General features: G+C 47.7%; 1 long non-coding RNA gene across 2 annotated transcripts in view; it reads left to right on the top strand.

The window, feature by feature from the left end:
• The window catches only part of LOC115031769, a 58,633-nt gene that overhangs the window by 19,822 nt on the left and 17,771 nt on the right, over positions 1–21,040 (top strand). For both annotated transcript variants that reach the window (XR_003837433.1, XR_003837434.1), the window contains exon 2: positions 11,487–11,604. This is a non-coding gene — a long non-coding RNA (uncharacterized LOC115031769). The remainder of the gene's footprint in view (positions 1–11,486; positions 11,605–21,040) is intronic.

Consider the following 21,040-nt stretch of genomic DNA (forward strand, 5'->3'; position numbering starts at 1 on the left):
ACCTCACCTGAAGCTCTCCCAATCTTCCCCTCAAGCGATTCCATCATGGCTGCCTCCTGAGTCTTGTACTATAGGATGCTGTGTCTGAGAGGGAAACGCCTGGCCAAGGAGGCCCAGCTGAGATGTTGCAGAGCCAACATTAGCATTCAAGCGGCTTGACACTACAGAATTCCTCTCTTCCTTTCTTCCCTTTCCTTTCTTTTCTGGTTAATACTTATTAATTAGCACACATGTCGGGCACAGGCCACTGATGGTCACATTCCAACTGGGGGAGGCCAATCAAATGAGTGGACACACACACACACACACACACACACACACAGAGGATTCACTGTGGATCAAGCACTTTACTGATTCCATTTAAGTTTACATATAACATGATACACAGCAAGATTTCTCCTCTGAAGGCAGAATGAGGACATAGAGGGGCAAGAGAGGAAGGAATTCACACATATAAGAACAGGTAGTCATTTTTAATCCCATCAAGGGTAAGCAGATATGACTATAGCCAGAGGAGGAGCTGTGTAGGACTTTTCAGAAACTGTGGAGGGACTTAATACCTTGCTGGTGCAAAGGCCCCAAGGCAGGACATCGCAGGGAATGTTCACAAGATGGTGATGTGAAGAGCCCAGAGAGATGGGACAGGTAAGCAGAGACATGTGGCGAGGAGAGGCCAGAGCCGTGGTTGGGAGATGGGTTCTATAAGGTTTTGTCATGGCAGTGTCTCAATACTTTATTTCAAATGTGTTGAAGAGCCTTAGGAAGGTTTGGGAAAAGACCCTGTCTGAGGAGGTCATGTCACCAGTGTCTCAGTTATCTGGCCCTGGTGTGGCAGATCCCATCAAGGGCTGGGCAGAATCCTGCTTCCTACATTCGCTATGGCTCTGCCCAGGCATGACTCATGCCACCTGGATCCCTCTCCCCCAACCCTGGCCGTACACTCCATTATGGCTCACCATTCTTAGCAGAAGAAGCCACTGCCCAGTGCTTCTGCCAATTGACAGACAGACTCACCGCCCTGATTTGCAGTTCTCTGGAGAGAGGCTTCTGATAGGGCTCATCTTTGGCCAAGCGATTCCTCTCCTTTTGCAAGGTTCAATCAGCGAAGGCTGGGAGTTGATTCTTCCCCCACTGTAGGTGGGGATCAGCGGGGCTCCAGCTCAGAGGTGACCCTGCCTCGTTTCTATAGGTTTTCCCTGGTGCATTGAGGTTCTGAATTTACCATCCAATACTTAAACTGTGCCTAGCAGAATGGGTGCTTAGCAGAAGTGTAACTTGAACAACCTTGGTGCCAATCTACTCCGTGTCCGCCAGGTGGTAGGGTCAACTGCCTGGTTTTCTAGCCTCTTCTAACCTGCATATAAGAACAACAAACTACTCTCCCACACTTGGCAGAAGGAGGTATCGCATTGGCTATTCAAATAACAGGAGGCTAGTATACTGAGTGGTGAGGAAGAGCCCATTCTGTCACCCACCATCCAGTTCTAGGGGCTGTCCTCCATATTGTCACCCCCTGTCCAATGTCAGGAGCCAATTCTCACCCTGTCACAAGCTGACTCTTGTCCTGCCATTGTACTGGAGTTCATTAGTGGGACATTAACCTAGAAAAGTTCTTGGGTTCTAGCCCCAGATCTATCTCTCTCTCTCTCTCTCTCTCTCTCTCTCTCTCTCTCTCTCTCTCTCTCTCTCTCTCTCTCTCTCTCATTTTTAATAATTGGATTTTTAAAATTAGATTTTGAAGGACTGGTTTTGGCCTTTTGTGGTATAAATATTAGTGAGGCTCATCCCCTGTGGGAGAGGCAATTGCTTTTCCACTTTCCGCAGGACCTTGCCTAAGGGCTATATAGGCATACGGATCTGTGATCCCTGAGGGAAGTAGCCTGGGGATGGGGGTGCAGGGAGCTGTGGGTGATCCCCTCCAGGCTGCCACTTCCTGCACTTGGCTCCCAGGCCACCTGCTGAGGAGACGTCTCAGCAGGGGAGACCAAGGCAGGGCACCCGTGGGGACCCTTCAAGGAAATAGAAAATATTTTCCCAGGCAAAGTCAACACTGCTATTTGTTTTAGTTGCTTAAATTATATGTGTTATTTATGTTTTAAGTGGCCTGTCATTATTAGTGAATGGGGAAGGCACCGGCCTCACAATGCAACCAAAATTTTCGATATTGCTATGTAGTTATTTACAAATGAGCGTCTCATCTTTGCAAGAGGCTCTGTGCATGAAACCCTGGAGCTGGGTGCCTTGCTATTGGCTAATTATAGCCATGAGGAGAGCATGGCCTGTGAACTGGAGAGCAGACTTGGGAGATGCTATACTTTGCCACCTCCATCCATCTGTATTAACGTTGTCATTTGAAAATATCCCTCAGCCCAGTGGGAGCTTTGGCAGTATGTGTGCCCTGCCTGTGCAAGGCTCTGGACTCTGTGCATCCTGCACTGTGCCTTATGTAGCACATTGTGGCAATGTCAGACTGAAGTCTCTTGCTTTATGCTGCTCAAAGATATGATGACATGTTCAGAAAACTGCGTGTATAAGGTCCTCCTCAGAAGTGCTGTTCTAGGCACCGAGAACAGTAAAATGAGCAGGGAGAACGAAGCCTCCACTTCCGAAGCATTTGCTGTATGCCAGGCACTGTTAAGGCTCCGTGTAGTTCAGCACAATCCTCCTGACCTCTATGAATTGTCCCCTTTTGTAGATGTGGAAACCGAGGCACGGAGGCATGTGACATACAGGCTTCCAGGAAGAATGACAATCTGTTGCTTAGAAAGAAAAGTGGATCAGAGACCTAAGAGAAGCAGGGCCTGTAACAGGATCAACGGGTGACCAGGAAAAACCTCTCTGAGGAGACTGCAGATTGAACCACAGAAAGGTGATTCTAAGGTCCTAGGAAGAGAACAGTATGTGCCAAGAAATAAGTTTGGTAGAGAGGGGTGGGAAGGGACAGGAGAGGAGGGAGGGAGAGGCAAGAGGGTGTGATTTTGCTGTGGAAACCTAACTGTACTGTGCTTCCCAGTGGGCCCTGAGATGATTGTTGCCTGGCAGGGCTGTGGGTGTGGGTGGTGCCCTCTGATGCTTGAATCCAGCCTCATGTGTGGGTGTCTGGCCAAAGATGTGTTTGAAAGGAGGTTGGGTTTCTCAAAGAAGTGAGGCCACCGTCCCTGGCTTCCTTCTCTATCTTTGGTGGCACTTTTCACACAGAAGCCTGCCCACGGAAGCTCACTAAATGCTGCCTGCATTCACTATGTCCTTAGCACGCATGCTGGAAGGACTCAGCAAGTCCAGGCAGAGGAGCCCCTGTGACGAGAGAGCAGACGCCAGTCTCTGCTGTTGGCTTGAGGAGTCTTGGGAACTTTTTCCTCCCTGAAGCCCCGATTGCATTCTCTGCCATTGGCTTAGGATGAAATGGCTGTATCTCCAGCCCTGGGTCTCACAATCCACTGTCATGGCAGTATGTGAGTGTATATGAGTGTGTGTATGAGTGAGAGTGTGTATGAGTGTGTATATGAGTGCGAGTGTGTATGAGTGTGTGAGTATGTGTGAGTATGCATGAGTGTGAGTGTGTGTGAGTGCGAGTGTGTATGAGTGTGTGTATGAATGTGAGCGTATATGAGTGTGTGTGTATGAGTGCAAGTGTGTATGAGTATTGTGTGAGTGTGTATGATTGTGAGTGTGTGTGTGTGTGTGTCTGTGTGTGGTTTTCACTATTAGGTGTACAGCAGTGTGTCACCCCAAATTCTTTCAACTTCAGGAAAGGACGTGCCACACAAGTTGGTAATGTGGCTTGTCATGAATCCAAGTGCCTCCTAGGAACTCAGGCTGAACACATTACTGCATGGCATAGTCAGAAGCCGGAGTTTCATTAGGGGGTTGGCTTTATATGCAGAGAGCTTGTTGTGATGGCTTAACCAGACACCCAGGGTGTAAGAAGAGCACATTGCTGGGTGTGCCCAAGGTGGTTTCAGAGAGGACCATATAGATCATCAGGGGGCTCTCCTAACAAATGGTTCCAACTACAGATGGATGGAATCAGGACTTGAACAGATTATCGGGAGGTGCAGGTGGTAGAAGATGAAGCTGATTGGAATAGACAGGTGACCAGGAGTCTGTCGTTGAAGGGCATGCCTGGCCCTGGCCTCTTCCAGTCTATCCCCTCTTTGTTTTCTGTCCAGGTGAACTGAGCAGCTCTGCTCCCTTATGCCTTTCTGCCACAGTGCTGTGCCTCACCACAATGTCTCTGGCTGAGCCTTGACTGAATCTCTGAACATATGACTTAAAACAAACCCTCCCTTCTTTAGGCTACTTTTCTCACACATTTGTAACCATGGTGTTGGGATCTGGCTAACACATTTGTAGCAGCCATCATGATGGGGGAGGGACTGATGATGAAGGAAGAGAAGGAAAAGGAGGAGGAAGAGGAGAAGGAGAAACGGGAGGAAGAGGAGGAGGAGGAAGAGGTAGAAGAGGAGAAGGAGGAGAAGAATGAGGAAAAGAAGTAGGGGGAGGGATCTGAGGGATGACAGCCATCACTGTGTCACCTCTCCCTCTCCTGGACACCTGCAGCTTTAGAGGCAGCCATCACACACTACACACTGTATCCCAGCTCATCCCTGTGAGCTAAGGACTAACGTCTTCAGTCCATTTACAGGAGAAAAGTGGGAGTGGGTGGGTAGGGGAGTGGTGGGGAGGGTATGGGGGACTTTGGGATAACATTGGAAATGTAAATGAGGAAAATACCTAATAAAAATATATTAAAAATAAAAAAATGGGCCTTATAGAGCTAAAGCTCCGTGTTTAAAGCCACCATGCAAGCAGGAGGTGGAGCCAGGTCGGGGGTACCTGCCTCAGCCAGCTACTGCCTGAGTGCTGCTGTCCCAGGCTGTCCCAGGCTGTCCCAGGCTGTCCCAGGCTGTCCCAGGCTGTCCCAGGCTGTCCCAGGGGACAGATGATTCTGGGTCCTGGAGAACAGAGGACAGAATGGGGTGTCCACTTGGTGTCAACAGAGTGAGACAGAGAGGAGCCCAAGGACTGAGGTCTTCCAGGGGAAATGTTCTTTCCTTCCCCAAGGTCAGACTGATATGTCCTTGGTAATCCCCCTTTCTCAGTGGGGGCCATGAGGCTGTGATAACCACTCGATTTCAGCTGAGATCACGTGTTTTTTCCTGTTCCCAACTGGGGTCTCCCTCGAGACCCTGGTGTTAATGAAATCAAACAAAATGAAAATGGGTAAATTATTGCAAAGCTATGAACACCTCTGAGGGCCATGGCTCACTAGTTTCCAATAGCACCTCATTTGGGAGGCTGCGGTGGAAACCGAAGCAATTCAGTCCCATGGGCAAGGTGGTGGAAGGAAGGGACAAAAGAGACAAGATACTGCAATCAGGAGGTCACCGACCCAGGCTTTTGTATAATTATAGAATTTCATTTCAGGGCAACTGGACTGATGCCGGGGCTTGTTGGCAAATTAGTGGTTAAAAAAAAGAGCAATTTTTAGCCTCCTCAAAAGAGTCAACACCCCAGCTGCTTGTCTGCAGCTCAGACAGGGAAGAACACACAGGTGAGGAAGAACAGCCCAGACAAGGGGCAGCTAGTTGCTTTCATCCACAGTAGAAAGGATTTTATGTGGGATCTGGGAGAGTGTTTCCCTCAATGAGCACAGCGGATGAACCTGGCCTTCCTTGGGATGTCTTCAACATTAAAGGCACTGAGATAAGAATGTGGCCCATGTTGACCTCTTCTTGGGTACTCCTTCCCCCAGGGGAACAAGGGTCCCCTTCCCCTAATGGCAGCCAGTCCAGCCCATTGACTTGCCACCTGCCTTTCTTTTGGCCCCTTAGCCTCTCCCATCCTGTTTTTTTCTGTCCCCTTGTGAAATACTGAGAAAAACATTTATCTTGAGAGATAACCCCACCCACACCAGTGAGAGACAAACTCTGCATATCAAAGTGAGATGCCATGCTTCTTGCTGTTACTCTTCCCCGAGCCTTTATGATGAGCAATGCTTTTAATTTTTCACGAACAGACTTGAAAATAGATTTTACTCCATGTATCACCTGCATCTAGTTCGTTTTATGTATTTGTTGTTATGGTTTCCTGTGAATTTGGTGTTTTGACTTTTTTTTTCAGATTTTTATTATTTTATTTTATTTTTTTCAATTAAATGTCCCTTCTGACTTATTTTATGGCAAACAAACAACAAAGGAATCCAGATTTAATGGACCAGTTGCATGTTCTCTAAAACAGGTAGAAATTATCTGCTGTCATTAAAAAAAAATTCCTATTGCATTGTATTGCGGTATCACTCAAATCCAGTGGGCAGAGGGATTTAAGCCACCTGTGTCCAATGATCCACATTCCCGGCTATTGTGGGTTTTGGCACATGAGACTATTATGTGACCTCCATTGTGTGCTACTTGCTAGATGAATGGTTCTGTGCCCTGTAGTGAGCAGTGAATCCTCGCATCACGCATTTAGATGTTGGGGGCAATTCTAATTTCCATTTTAAAAATGTTCACCTTCTGTTTCTGAACTGTTCTGACACAAACCATCCCAGAAGCTGTGGACCAACACTATCCACAGTTAGCTAGGTGAAAGCCCTCTGGGGATCACTGACCTTGCAGAGCAAAGGCCAACATGTTCTGTCACTGCTTCTTTGTGCTTCCTTTGCCTTGGTTTGTCTGTCTGTACAGTGGGTTGAGGTGAGGCCTTCATAGTGCTCCAGGCTGTTGACAAGCGCTTGGGTCAACATTGCTCATCTTAGTAGCCTACTGTCGAGGGACTCATTGTAAGGCGTGAAGCTGCACACAAAGCCAATGCATTAGAGAGAACATAACATACCACAGATTTATGAGATATTCACAGAAGTTTTCTGAATGCTCCCAGAAAAGGAAGTGGGAAACTGGAAGATTGCTTACAGCTCATGGCAGTCTCTGGGCACTGGTGCCAAGCCCAGGACTCATTGGAACAGCTGGGCAGGCGGTGATCTATTTAAAGGTCCCTTTTCCTGCATCATGTGATGAGAGCAGATAGGGAAGGGATGTGCAGGGGAATCCTCATCATATCTGTTCACTTTGCCTGCACAGGTAACAGTGGGTAGCATATGTCTTCTGAATCAGGGCCTTGGGGTTTCTGAGCCTTTGGGTGTCTCCTGGGCAGGATGCTGTGCCTGTCTGACCTGCATGCCAGCTGAGAGCCCTGCTGTTCTCTCCTCAGCACTGTGGGAGCTGTGGTTGAAGAAAGGAGAATGAGAGACTCTCCTTGTGGAGGTTCTGGGTGTCTGGTCCTTAGAGAGTGAAGGTGAAGGAGGTGGAATTGAGCAAGATGGCTCCTACCTATAATTCCAGCATTCAGGAGGCTGGGTTAGGATGATAATGCAAGGCCATCTTGGGATACATGGTGAGTTCCAGGTCAGCCTGGTCAGGACAATAAGACTGTGTTACAAAACAAAAAAAAGGGAAGGAGGTTAGGTTTTTGCCTCTGAAAGTAAGCTGTGTTGGTTTGAATAAGAATGGCCCCCGTAGACTATTGTGTTTGAATGCTTGGATCATGGAGAGTGACATTATTAGGAGGTGTGGCCTTGTTGGATGAAGTATGTCACTGTGGGGGCAAGCTTTGAGGTCTCCTATGTCAGGCTCTGCCCAGTGCAGCAGAGACCCTCTTCCTGACTGCCTGCAGAAGACAGACACCTCCTGGCTGATTTGGGATAAAGACAGAATTCTCAGCTCCTTCTCCAGCACCAAGCCTGCCTGGATGCTGCCATGCTTCCCACCATGATGTTAATGAAATGAACCTCTGAAACTGTAAGTCAGCCCAACATAAATGTTGTCCTTTATAAGAGTTGTCTTGGTCATGGTGTCTCTTCACAGCAATGAAACCCTAACTAAGACACAAGCCTTGTGTTTTAAAACCTCCATGAAAATTTGGTGGGGCTTATAGAGGGCTCATAGAAGGGGCAGATCCTGGGCTGTCCTACTCTTTGTAGACCCAGGAGAAAACCTTCCCGAGATTGGAGAGGGGATAAGATTTGCCTACCTAGACACCTAGCCAGGTGGTGAGAGCTCCAGGACTCTGAAAGGAAGTGAGAGATTACAAAGTCAGGTGACCTAGGACCTCTCTGGAAGCAGCAAGACTTGGCCAGAGATTTGTGGAGAAGGTGCTTTAGCCAGGTGCAAAGACCAGAAAGTTCAACCTGGTTAGAGGAGAGAAAGGTGTTGCTGCTGTCTGTCTGTTCGTTTTGTCATTAGTGGTATTTAATCACTGGGGGATACAGCTTACTGTCCCAAGTGCTCTGGCCTTTCTCGGCACACTATCTTTTGCATGCATTTCTCAGCTTTGTATCCGTCTGGGCTGCATGGTTAGTGAGCATGCTCCATAGAGAGCTGGCAGTTCCAGCTTCCAGGTCCTTGTATCCTGTGCCTCAAAGTGTGGGGAATTAGCTTATGAAAGCAGCTGTGTTGTGAATGAAAGGGTCAGTCCCCAAGGAAGAAGAGTTCTAATTGTCCTCTTTACATTCCTTGGACATCTGGGGGATCTGCTGCACAACACAGGATCCTTGTGGAAGTCCTGTGTTGGTCATAGGTAGGAGGAACAAGAGGAGAGCCTAGGCTAGAACATTGCTTAGGGTCTCCAGGGAAAATCAAGACACGGAGGGAGAGGGTCATAAATATATGAAGCCGGTGATTTCCTAGTTTGGATCACTTTAGGTCAAGGGCTAGATCATTTGGGTCATTTGGGTCAAGGGCTCACCTAGTATTTGGTAGAATGGGAGAGTTTGATCAAAAAGATATTCAGGATCCACTAGCTTGCAGGTGGACAAATTCTCTCTGGACTCTAGAGGTTGGCTGGTCCTGAAGGAGTATGTCTCTGTGTCACCAGACAGCACGGACATACAGCCCCAGGATCACTTAGAAACATGTTGGGGACATAGCACAGTAGTAGAACATTTACCTAGGAGGCAGGAAGCCCTGAGTTTTATCCCCAGCACCACAAACAAAACACCAAAATAAAACCCAATGATAACCTTAAAAACCTGCCATCACAACAAGAAACAACAAAACAACAACAACCATAAGTGTTTCTGCTCAGAGGGAAGGGCACCCTTGGACTTGGAAGCCCGGGAACCACTCAGCTCTGAGGGAAAAGGTATCCCTGTGTAAGGGCATCCTGAGATATGACGTGGGGTGGGGGGAACCACACAGCTCTGAGGTGGAACAGTGTCCAATGGAAGGGTATCCAGAGACATGGGAACTCAGGAACCACACAGTCCTGAGAGGAAGCCTCCTCAGCAGAGGTGTTGCAGCTCCCAGGGGAGGGTATCAGCAGCTGAGCTGGGCCTCATTCCCACGCCTTTGCTTCCCCCTTCATTGTTTCTTTTCCTCTTGGCTTCTTTGGACAAGTGAGTCACACCAGGCAGAAAATATCATGAAAGAGATTTATTGGAGGGTCCAGTATGGAGGGGTAGCTGCCCTCTGCTCCTGGCAGTGGGCAGGACTTATATGGGATTTGTTAGGGGTTGGAGCTTTTCAGGGCAGAGATTTCCAGGTTGGGGATTGGTGGGCTTTCAAGTCCTGAGTTTGGGGAGCTCAGGGGATTGGTGAGTTTTCCTGTTTGGGAATTTGTGGGTTTTGTGGGAAGCTCAGGGATTGAAAGGTTTTCTGCTCAGGGACTGGAGGATTTTTTCACTCCCCTTTCCCTGCATTGAACCCATGGGTTAGGGCGGGGAGTCCTTCCCCGCTGTAGCCGGCTTTTGCTGAGGCACCATCTCTGTAGGGCTCCTGGGGTGGGGGAGCCTGGAGAAGAGGTACTGCCGCTGTGGACAGCTCGTGTGAGACAGCTCCTGCAGTGGTGTTTCACAAAAGCTGTAGGCTGAGGCAGGAAACAAGGTGTTGCCACTGTGGATAATTCCTGAAGGGTGTCAGCTCCTGAGGGGCTTTCCCTCTGAGGCGGCACCCTCTGAGGGGCTTTCCCTCTGTCCGCCACCTTGGACAGCTCCTCATGCAGGCAGTAGGCTGAGGCAGGAAAGGTGTCTCCACAGTGGACAGCTCCTGAGGGGCAGCTCTTGCTGAGGTGGGAAAGGCGATACTCGGATGCCCCACAGTGGACAGCTTCTGTGAGGGCTGCAGGCTGAGATATCTTGTTGCCTGTTTCAACAGGAGCAGTGGTTTTTTGACAACTCCTATGGGGGCATCTTCCCTGGGATGGGAAGGAGGGGCTGGCCGCCTCTTTGCCTCTTTGATGGATTTTGGTTAGCGCCGTTTAGGTACTACAGCAACAACAAATTAACCTCCCCCTACTCCCGCCCTTCTCCCCCAAAAAACCAAGAAAAAAAATTATAGCCAACATGAGTGGCCTGCTGAATGGAAGCCAAACCAAATACGCGAATGAGGAATCTTTGAAGGCACTGAACACCTTGTGGATAACTTTTTGTTGGGTGCCCTGGTAGGTTAGAAGCCTCCAGTTAGTTGACCCTTAGACATGTGTCAGCCCTGGAAGCCAAGCATCCCCAGGGGATGCAGGAACAGGCAATCATAAATGTGGGTAGAATGATGCCTGGCTCCATTTCAGTCAGAAGAAAAGTTCCTACTTGATGTTGAACATAGGTACCTCAGACCCACTGTAGAGGAAGTAACCCTAGCCAAACATTGCCTGTGGCTGTTTTCCTCCATCTTTTTTGCTTCCTGGACTTAGTTTTCCTGATAGATTGGTGACTGACTTGTTCTTAGGTGTTGAAGTGTCAACCTGGGTTCTGTGAGAGTCCATCTACAGTCCTTTTTATGTCTTCTTCTCTGTGCTGGTCCAAGACTGACTGGACCAGATGCCCATGGTAGAGAATTGAGGGAGTGCACTCTGTTACGTGCTCTACCCCATCTTTTTCCCATGGTCTTCTGCTGCTGGATGTCTGTGGAGCCCAGCATGAGAAGATCCCATAACCAATGGTCTGCTTATAATGCAGGTCCAGATGCTATTAGAGAGTGGTGTTTAGTTGATTTTGATGGGCATTATGTCTCTTTCAGGAGGGATCTCTTCTTGGTCAAATTTCTGGATCTCAGATGTATTCTCTCTGCCTGACATCAGGAGTTTCCTTTTGGGCTCTGTGGTGGTTCAAATAAGAATGTCCCCCCGCCCCTGAAGTTCATATATGTGAATGCTTAGTCACCAGGGAGTGGAGTTGTTTGAAAAGATTAGAAGGATTAGGAGGTGTGACCTTATTGGGATAGGTGTAACCTTGTTGGAGGAAGTGTATGACTGGGGGTTGGATTTGAGGTTTCAAAAGCCCAACCCATGCCCAGAATCTCTCTTCTCCTGCTGCCTGTGGATCTGGATGTAAAGCTCCCAGCTACTCCAGTGCCATACCTGACTATGTGCCCTCATGCTCTCTTCTGGGGTGGATAAGCCATTGAAACTTTCAGCAAGCCCCCTCCATGAGTTGCCTCGGTCATGGTGTCTTTGCACAGTCATATAACACTAAGACAGGTTCCTTTTCCTTGCAGATCACCACAGAGCTGCCAAACATAATAACCTATGAAGAACTGTGAGATGGCCGGCCACCTCCCTTGGCTTATATTTGACCCAGAGGGAACAACTACCTCCTTGTTACCCTGAGCTGAGGTAAGATGTGCTGCCTTTTGCTGCCCTATCCCCACACCTTGAGGTAGAGGGTGGTCCAGCCTACTTCTCTCAGTTTGTCCTGGACAGAGAGAGAGCCCTAAGCCAGTGTGTATGCACACACTGTTTGAGGCATAGACCTTGCCTATGAAATACTCCAGGGCTTTCTATCTGGCTTCCTTGAGATTTCTTTGGTGCTAATGGTTTAGAACCTCAGTTCTAAACCTCAGGGGAGTTGACACCACTGGGAGGAGCTCTTGGTCAAAAATAGGCACAAATTGATGAATTACCTGCGAGCACCCTTGCCCACAGGTAGGAGGATAAGGTGCTTGTATGACATCCATGGGGCCTTGCTTCCGAGATGGTGTTCTGCAGTTCCTCTGGAGAGGATTCAGGACCTTAGAGCTTGCCCCATGGTAGTAGATTCACCTCAGGAACTTGAAAGGCCCCAAGTACCAGTTTATAATTGATGCTGACACTGGTGTTTACACAGACACTAAGACCCAGCAATTCTACTTCCTGGTGTGTACCACATAGCTCTGTGGCACAGGCAAACACATTTAGAAGAGTGTCTATGAAACAGTCTTGCTTCTAATATCACAAAACTAGAAAGGCACCAATTCCCACAAATAGTAAAAGCGATGGTTAGAGTGTGATTTTACAGTGGATTATTACACAGAAATGGAAAATGTGAATGCCATGTGAGAATATGGATAGAGCTCGAAAGCATGAAGTTGTGTCAAAGAAGACATACCAAGGAGTGCATGCTGTGCTCAATTTGTATCATGTTCAAAACCCAGCAGAGTTACTCAGTGGCACAGAAGCCAAGATATGTTTTAAGTTTGCAGGGGAGGGAGGGAGTGGGAAACACCACGTGGAAGTTTCTAGAAAACTGGTCATGTTCCATTTCTTGGTCTGGATGATGGTTGGTTATGTTCACGCCATGAGAATTAATGCATCTGTATCCTTGAGATTTTTGTATCTTATTATATACAACAGGCTCCAATTTCTTTATAAATATGTCAACACCACTCCAGTACAAACCTGCTGGGGACAATGGGGAGAGGGAAGAGATCACGTTCTCAGGAGACTGCACGAATTAGCAAGGATGTGCTGGTGGGAGTCAGAGAGGAGCCCTGGGCTAGGATTTCTGGAGTGTCTCATCAGGGGAAACAAATTTATGACCGAGCAAGCAAGCATTCATTGGGGACTCCTGGAACACAATGGCCTCTGAAGTCACTGTGGAGGCTCTTAGAATCTTAAATGGAGCTAGAGGCCATGCTAAGGTGAAGTGGAATTCCTGCAGTAGACCACAGAGGAAGGGAACTATGGCTGAGAGGGGACAAGCAATCACGACATCAGGAGATATGTTGGAGGGTGCAAGGCTGGCTGGCTCATCACTAGTAACACTAGGCACACTGGCAAAGGACCCCAGGCATTCTAAGGCTTTGGAGGCTGTCTTTACCTTGTGCACAAGGGCTGCTTGGAAGAGAAGTGGCAGTAGACAGGGTGTCACTAGCACATCTGGGACTAAGTCAGAAACAGCTGCAGTGATCAGTATGGCCGGCAAACCACCCATTTGGCTGAAGTGAGGCATAAAGATGAATAAAGGTTCCTGGAGTCCCAGAGGCAGCTTTAGTCAGGCAGCTAAGTGAATAGATTGTGGAGGAATAGATCTGAACTTCTGCCTCCAGACAAGATGCCTCAGGAAGTTTCAGATTTTTCTCTTGGGTGGCATCTATCTGTTTCTGAGACACTAGAGTAAATTCAACAAAGGATGATGCCTGACAAATGGAAATCAGATGTAGGGAGCTGTGTGTCTCCCCAGCTTCCTGCCACTGTACAGGAAGAAGAAACTCAGATAGATGCACGAGAGGAGAAAGCAGAGTTGAGAGGTGGGAGAGCAAACTAGTTGTTTGGTAAGTTGGTGTCCTGGAGGGGAGAGAGATGCACAGAGAAAACTCTGGAGCTCTTCTGAGGACTGCTTCAAGGGCATTGCATGCTGCTGTATGTGATGGTCCTGCCTCCTGCTATGGGAAAAACCACCTGAAAGATCTGTAGGAAGCAGAAGGGCTATATAAAACAGCATTCTCCCTGGGAAGAGTGTTCGATCCTACCACACAATGGAAAACATCAGGGTTCTTGGGCTCCCAGAGAAGACTCTGGACTCAAGGATGTGGTGAGACTGAAGGGATTAGCTGTAGGTGAGCAGGGCTCTGTTCCTGCCTAGCCAGAGAAGCAAACTGCACCCAAATAACTTAACCGTGTCTGAAATAAAACTGAAGAAGGCTAAAGACCCTACTACACAGTGAAGTTGATATTGTTTGTTGTCTTGGGGGCGGTAAGTGCTTGTGCAGCATAAACCAAGCCCTCTGCTCAATAGCACAAGCACCCCACTCCCCAGATCTGCTTGACATTTAGTAAAACATAGCAGATATAGATAAAAAAATCAGGGAAACAATCCTCACCATGAGGAAATGAATCTGTCAAATGAAGTTGACCCGAACAGACACAGAAGTTGGAATTGGTAGACAAGGTCATTACCTAATTATCACATTTATGTTCTCCATATTTAAAATGTTAACCAGCTGTAAGGAAACGTGAGAAGAGACCAACTTGGCCTCACAGAGTGTGAGATGAAAATGTATCATGTGAAAGGCATGGTAGATTAGACATTACAGGGAGGGGGGAAGACAGTCATTCCCTGAATGCAGAGGTGTACATTCTGTGTCAGTTGATCATGACTAACTATGGTCCAAGAGAATTGAATAAAAAAAGTTCAGAGGCAAGCAATTCCTAATTGGATTAAAGTATACTGTTACTGTTTTCAATTGTATATTTAGAAATAGCCGTTCATCTTTCTTGTGACTGTTTTGCAAGCTGAGCTCCATACAAGTGTGCATTAAACCAGGTATGCACCACTGTGCAGGGCATCCTTATGGAGTCCTAGCATGTGGACCCCATGAGTGAAGGAAGGATCCTGGAAGGACCTGAAGACACAGTGATCGAAGCCATCGAAACCAAAGCACAGGGACAAAACAGCGCGCAGTGATCCATGGGATAGTCAGGTGACCCTATGGACACATGGCTCCCAAAGGAGAGAAGACAGGAAGGGATTTAAATGTTCTTTTGAAAAATTGAGGTCTAGGATGTTTCTCAAGTTTGGTGAACTCACAGACCCACAATATTCAACCAAGCACACACACCAACTCAACCAAATCTTACAAAGCACGAGAACCAGGAAGACACCCACACCGAGGCATGTCTGAGTCAGCTGGCCAGGCTCTGGCATGAAGATGAAAACTTAAAACTGGGGAGGAAAATAAAGAAGGGAAAACTAGATGAACTTTTGGCTACATAATTCAATAGAGGACTTCTTAGAAACAATGTAAGTGGGGAAATAAGGGACAAACTTTTTTTTTTTTTTAAAGAAATCCAAATGGGATGTGGGCAGGAAGCTGTGAACTTGGAATCCTGCATTCAAAGATGGCTAATCTACAAAAAGGGTCTTGGGCAGAGGCAGTGGGCCTGGCTGACTGGGCAACATCCTTAAAGAGAGAACACAGACAGAAAGATGGGCTGGGGACCCGGATGTGAAGGTCATGTGGGATGGCATAAACTCTGGATGTGCTTGTATCACGCCACCAGAAAGCTTCCACCACAGAGGGGGCACTGAAGTGGATGGAATGACTTGGTTGTAATCATCCTTCACCAGGGACCACCAAAAGTGGGTGGGACAGATGCTTGGACGCAGTGGTTGAGACTGCAGAGGTGAAGGCTATGATGGTTCTACATCAGGAGCCTCTGCTTCAGAAGCACAATAGAGCTACTGCTGCTGTGCAAGTCTGACTGCCAGCTCTGAACTCCCTGATGGCACTGTTCTAATAGTCCATTGTGCTACTGTGTGGCAATTTCCTACACAGTAGGTCCCTTCTGGAAAGACCATTGGTTCCCTTAGAAGAGAGGATTCCCTTTAGAGTGTGAGTCTGCTGTTTCTGGCTGCAGACCTCAACCAGCACAATTATCAAGGACTTTATGGCATGCCTGGCCCACACAAGGGAACATCCTTCCAGGGGATGCCGTGAAGGATATGTATGACAGTGGTCCTGGGGGCTGCAGGTTGGATCATATACTGTATCACTCAGAAGCGGCAGATGGGTCAGCTTAAAGGTCGGGGTCAGGCGCCATTCTTTGGCATGTCACTCAGACCATGCATCCTACCAGACATCACTAAATGGGGCTAGATTCTTCATGGGACTTTCTTAATATCATTCCAGAAGATACAGAATGGAAACCTGTGCTTTCCATCCTCTCCTTTCCTGGGATTAAAGGTTCTGGTTCCTGAGGGCGCGTGTTACTTACTTTTTTATTGCAGTGACAAAACACCATGATCCTAAGACATTTACCCCAGTGGTCAAATGCCTGAGACTCTGGGGTCCCCTTCCTACGGGAGGAAGAATTGATTCCACTTATGGTTCGGAGGGAGAAGAGTCCATCATAGTAAGAAACCACGACAGCACCGTCTTAGTGAGGGTTTCTATAGCAATGATGGAACACATGGCCAAAAAGCAACTTGGGGGTGGAGAAGGGTTTATCTGGCTTATACTTCCACATCACTGGTCATTATTGAAGAAGTCAGGACAGGAACTCAAACAGGGTAGGACCCCAGAAGCGAGAGCTGATGCAGAGGCCACGGAGGAGTGCTCCTTATGGGCTTTCTCAGACTGCTTTCTTATAGAACCCAGGACCACCAGCCCAGAAAAGCCACCACCCACAATGGACTGGTCCTCCCCCATCGATCACTAATTAAGAAAATGTTCTACAAGCTTGCCTACAGCCTAATCTTATGGAGGTATTTTCTCAATCAGTTCTCTCAAGTTGCCATAAAACTATTCAGCATAGCAGTTATGGAGGGAGCAGGAAGCTGGGGCTTCCTATCTTGAACCACAAGTATAAAGCAGAGAGAGAGAGAGTAAACTGTGTGGCACTAAATTATCAAAGCTCTACCCCAGTGACATAATTCCTCCAGCAAGACCACACCTGCTAAGCCTCCTAAGCCTCCTAAACACTACAAACTGAGACTACGTGGTTAAATGCCTGAGACTCTGGGGTCCTTCTCATCTAATGACTCTGCTCCACTCTCTAGACCCCTGTCATGGCATTTGGCTATATCACAATGCAAACAGCACTCAGCCCAACTAAAAGTCCATGTGATCTTTCCAGACTCGATGAGGCTTAAAAGTCCATAGTCTCTTCTGAAACTCAAGGTAATTTCTGAATTGCATCCCCCATAAAATCAAAAGACAAATTACACACCTCTAACATTCATGGCACAGAGCATACATTGCCATTCCCAAAGGGAGATTGTGAAGGAATACAGGACCAAAGCAAGACCAAACCCCAGCAGCTCCTGTAGCTCCCTGTGCAGCGTTAAGGGATTAGATGCTGCACCCTTCCAGCTTTGATGCCTATAATCCGCATCCTTTTGGGGAGTTGGCTCCACTTCCTGTATGCAATTTTCCTTGGATGATAATTAACAGCTCTGTCATTTCTAACATCCTGGGCTCTCTAGAACAACTTAGACTTCTCTGTCACAGTGTCTTTCTTAGGGCCTCTTGCCCTCAGTCCCTTATGTCCCTTTTATGGGGACTCCCTGCCACACATTTTTCAGCCTCAGTGGCTGTCCGAAACCATGTGAAAAGATTGATCACACAGTCCCTTTGCTCATACATACCCTTCATGCATGGCTTCTCGACCTTTCTAATGCTGCAGCATTTTAATACAGTCCCTCATTTTGTGGAGACCCCCAACCATAAAATGATTTCACTGCTACTTCATTACTATAATTTTGCTAATGTTATGAATAGTTATGCAAGTATCTGACATGCAATCCATAGGTTGACAACTGGGTGGGTAAGGAGTCAGAGTTCTTACCAAGAAATATACAGGGGTTTAATTGAATTACAAGAGAAAGCTGCCCACAAGACAGAAAGCTGCCTCAGACACTGAATGTCTAGGGACAATGGGCAAGGGGAGTTCTGTGGTGATAGAGGCACCCAATTTCAGCTAAGAAAAGACTCAGGCTACTGTTGCATGGTAGAGGGGTAGGGAATTGTGGTAGAAGCAGGTGATGGATCATACTTCTTTGTCCTGCTCTATCTGTATGCAAGCACAAAACCCCTGACTCTTCAGCAGTAAAGGGTTTACTTGTGGCACCAAGTAAGACTCCAGACACTGGCAAGCAGGGCACACACACAGAACAGGAAAGGGATGAAGGATAGGGCTGGGGAGGTGGCTCAGTGGTTAAAGTGTTTGGTGCGCAAACACAAAGACTGAGCTTTGATCTCGGAACCCATGTAAATGTTAGATGGGTGTGGTGGCCCACCTGTCACTACAGCCCCAGAAGATGGGGATCCCCAGAGCAAGCTAGCCATTGACAGTAGTTATATCAGCAAGCTCTGGGTTTGAGTGAATGTGAATGGATAAGGTAGAGGAGCAATTGGGAATGTTCCCTGACATCAACTGTAGATCTCCACATGCATGGGCGCATGTGTGTACACGCGTGTGTGCATGTGTGCACTCGAGCACACTTGCTGATGCTTTACACACACACACACACACACACACACACACACACACACACATTAATTACTTTTACATTGCTCTGACCAAATACCTGACAGAAACAACTTGTACCAGAAAGTTTATTTGGGCTTATGGCTTTGGAGACTTGCAGTTCATCATAATGGAGAAAGAATAGTGGAGCAGCCCTGGCCTCTATCTGTGGTCTTACAAGTGTGCAGTAGAGCCTGATCACATGGCAGCTGTCGGGAGGGAAAGCATGCAGACTGGAGCTTGAGGGGTGTATAAGTCTCACAGGCTCATCTCTGGAAACTGCTTCCTCCAGCCAGGTCCCACCTCCTAAAGGCTCCATAGTCTTCAAATAGCCCCACAAGCTGGGCCTATCAAGTGCTTAATACACTAGCTCATGAGTGCACTCCAAACTCAATGTCTAATAAAGAGACGTCCAGTTAGCTTGTGCAAGCTCGCTTTTCTCTGAAAGGAGACCTGCTGGCCTCCTCTGTTACCTGTGTGCATGCATGGTCTCTAGCTTCTGTTTTGCAAAGTAAGTCACACTGGTGGCTCTATGAAGGTCCTCCAGACCCCAGCCTTGGGCTGGGCTGATTTACTACTCCCCTGGTCTGAGGAATCCAGCCTCTTGGACTGGGCTGCCAGTTTGGGGCTCTCCAACTTGTGGGAAATCATAGTGGGACTGCCTGTGATACAACAGATACATTTTCTTTTATTATCATGACTATACTTTGTTAGCTCAGTTCTTCAGGGAACCCTGGCTACCTTTTCCTTTTTTCTTCTTTCTCAGGCATCAGGCATGCGCTGGACCTGACAATTTGGCCCTCCTCCTTCTGTTCTTTCCTTTGTGAACATTTTTTCTCCAATAAACTCTCGTTCACACCCTCTTGGCTTAACATCTGCTTTTTGGGAGACTGGAATCACCACACCTTTTCTGCCCATTGCGTTCCACACCCTCCCTTCATGTCCTATCTCAGGTTTCTTTCATGCCTCTGGTTCTAATTAATGATTCTTTGTATTTGGGTTATCTGTGTGTGGTCTGCATCTTTCTTTAGACTCTGAAGCTTGTTCAGATGGGGTGCTATGCAGGGTTCCTGTTCTGTTGTGCCTACTATCTGGCCTAGGACACTAAATAAACGGGAGCTGTTGAAACTCTGGATGCTGCAAACATCTGGAAATGCCTCAAGAAAGCTCTGATGCTCCACCTTTCAGAGGTGGTGACCAAAGAGCTGGCCTTGCCTCCCGTGTGGATCCCTGAGACTTTCCATGGCTGACTGGAGCACGTGCCAGGTTCCACTATGGGGAGGGCAACCAGCTGGGGACGGAGGGTGGGGCTGAAGTCCCCTCGCTGCTGAGCTGAGCGTGCCCTGTGCAGCGGAGTTGCCTGCAGTGGGTGCTTTAGCAGCTTAACCTGGAGTATGTCCCTGAAATAAACGCTGAATGGAGTGTTTACCTAGAGCAAGAAATTCATGAAGAAGTACTGTCCTCAACCAGCAGGGGTGGGAACCAGACAGTGGCGGGTGGCTGCTTTGAAGATGAAAGTCATTAGATTTCAATGAAAATCTAGGCAGCAGCTTCCCACCGACAGAGAGCTTTAACCTACATTGCAGAGCAGAGCAAGCAATTGATAGTATGATTGATAATAACTTGATTGCAGTAATTGTGCTGGGGAAGTAGAAAATAGTCAGCTCAGCAGGGAGCAGACTGCGAGTCAATGACATCTTTGGTGGGCCAAATTTTCTTACACATATCTTCTGAACTCTGCTGTTGCTGTTTTGTCTTTTCAAGAGAATCCTGAAATCTCTGAGAGTAGGCCATCCTAGAAACAGTGTATTGTGGAACCACACCTTAGCAAACCACCAGGGAAACACAGCCAACGACCCCTTTAGGGGAGCCCCACCCAAGACTGCAGATCCTGACCCTGTGAGGAATGAATAGCTTGAGGTGAGGCATGGCTGATGTCTGTAGCACTGGCAGATGTGCAGCGATTGCCTGCTCCTTCGAGGACTGCTCAGAGCCCAGCACGAGGCAAGTAGTATTCGTTAACACAGAAAGGTTGTCTCTGCTTCCTGGCTGGATACCCAGTGTGACCAGCTGCTTCATGTTCCTGCCTCCAAGGTAGCCTGAGAGCTCAAACAAACCCTTCTCAAGGCACACTGTAGGCAGAAATGCCAGGCAGTTAACAGTATAACAGAAAGGGTAGATAAATCCTCACCTGCCTTCAGTCTCAAGTGGATAGGCAGCGATGTATACTCTTTGGAGTGAATCTCCAAGTCTCTCGCAGCTCAGCACCTCATTCTTCAGATGCTTTCCTCATCCTCCCTGTGGAATGTGATGTTGAATCTTGATTGACAGCTTGACATGATCCAGAATCACCCTGGAAACAAGTCTTTGGGCATATACAGGAGAGAGGCGCTAAATTAGGTAAGAGGGTCAGGAAGACCCACTGTAAATTCAGACAGCACAATTTTATTCTCTGGACTGAATGAAGAAGAATAAGAGGAAGAGGAAGAAGAGGAAGAGGAAGAAGAGGAAGAAGAAGGAGAAGGGGAAGAAGGAGGAGGAGGAGAAGGAGGAAAAGGAGAAGGAGAAGAAGGCGAAGAAGAAGGAGAAGAAGGGGAAGAAGAAGGAGAAGAAGGGGAAGAAGGAGAAGAAAGAAGGAGAAGAAAGAGAAGAAGGAGAAGAAGAAGAAGGAGAAGGAGAGAAAGAGAAGAAGATGAAGAAGAAGAAGGGGAAGGAGAAGGATGAGAAGGAGAAGGAGGAGAAGGAGGAGGAGGAGGAGGAGAAGGAGAAGAAGAAGAAGAAGAAGAAGAAGAAGAAGAAGAAGAAGAAGAAGAAGAAGAAGAAG

This window comes from Mus caroli, chromosome 8 (assembly GCF_900094665.2).
Source record: "Mus caroli chromosome 8, CAROLI_EIJ_v1.1, whole genome shotgun sequence".
NCBI lineage: Eukaryota > Metazoa > Chordata > Mammalia > Rodentia > Muridae > Mus > Mus caroli.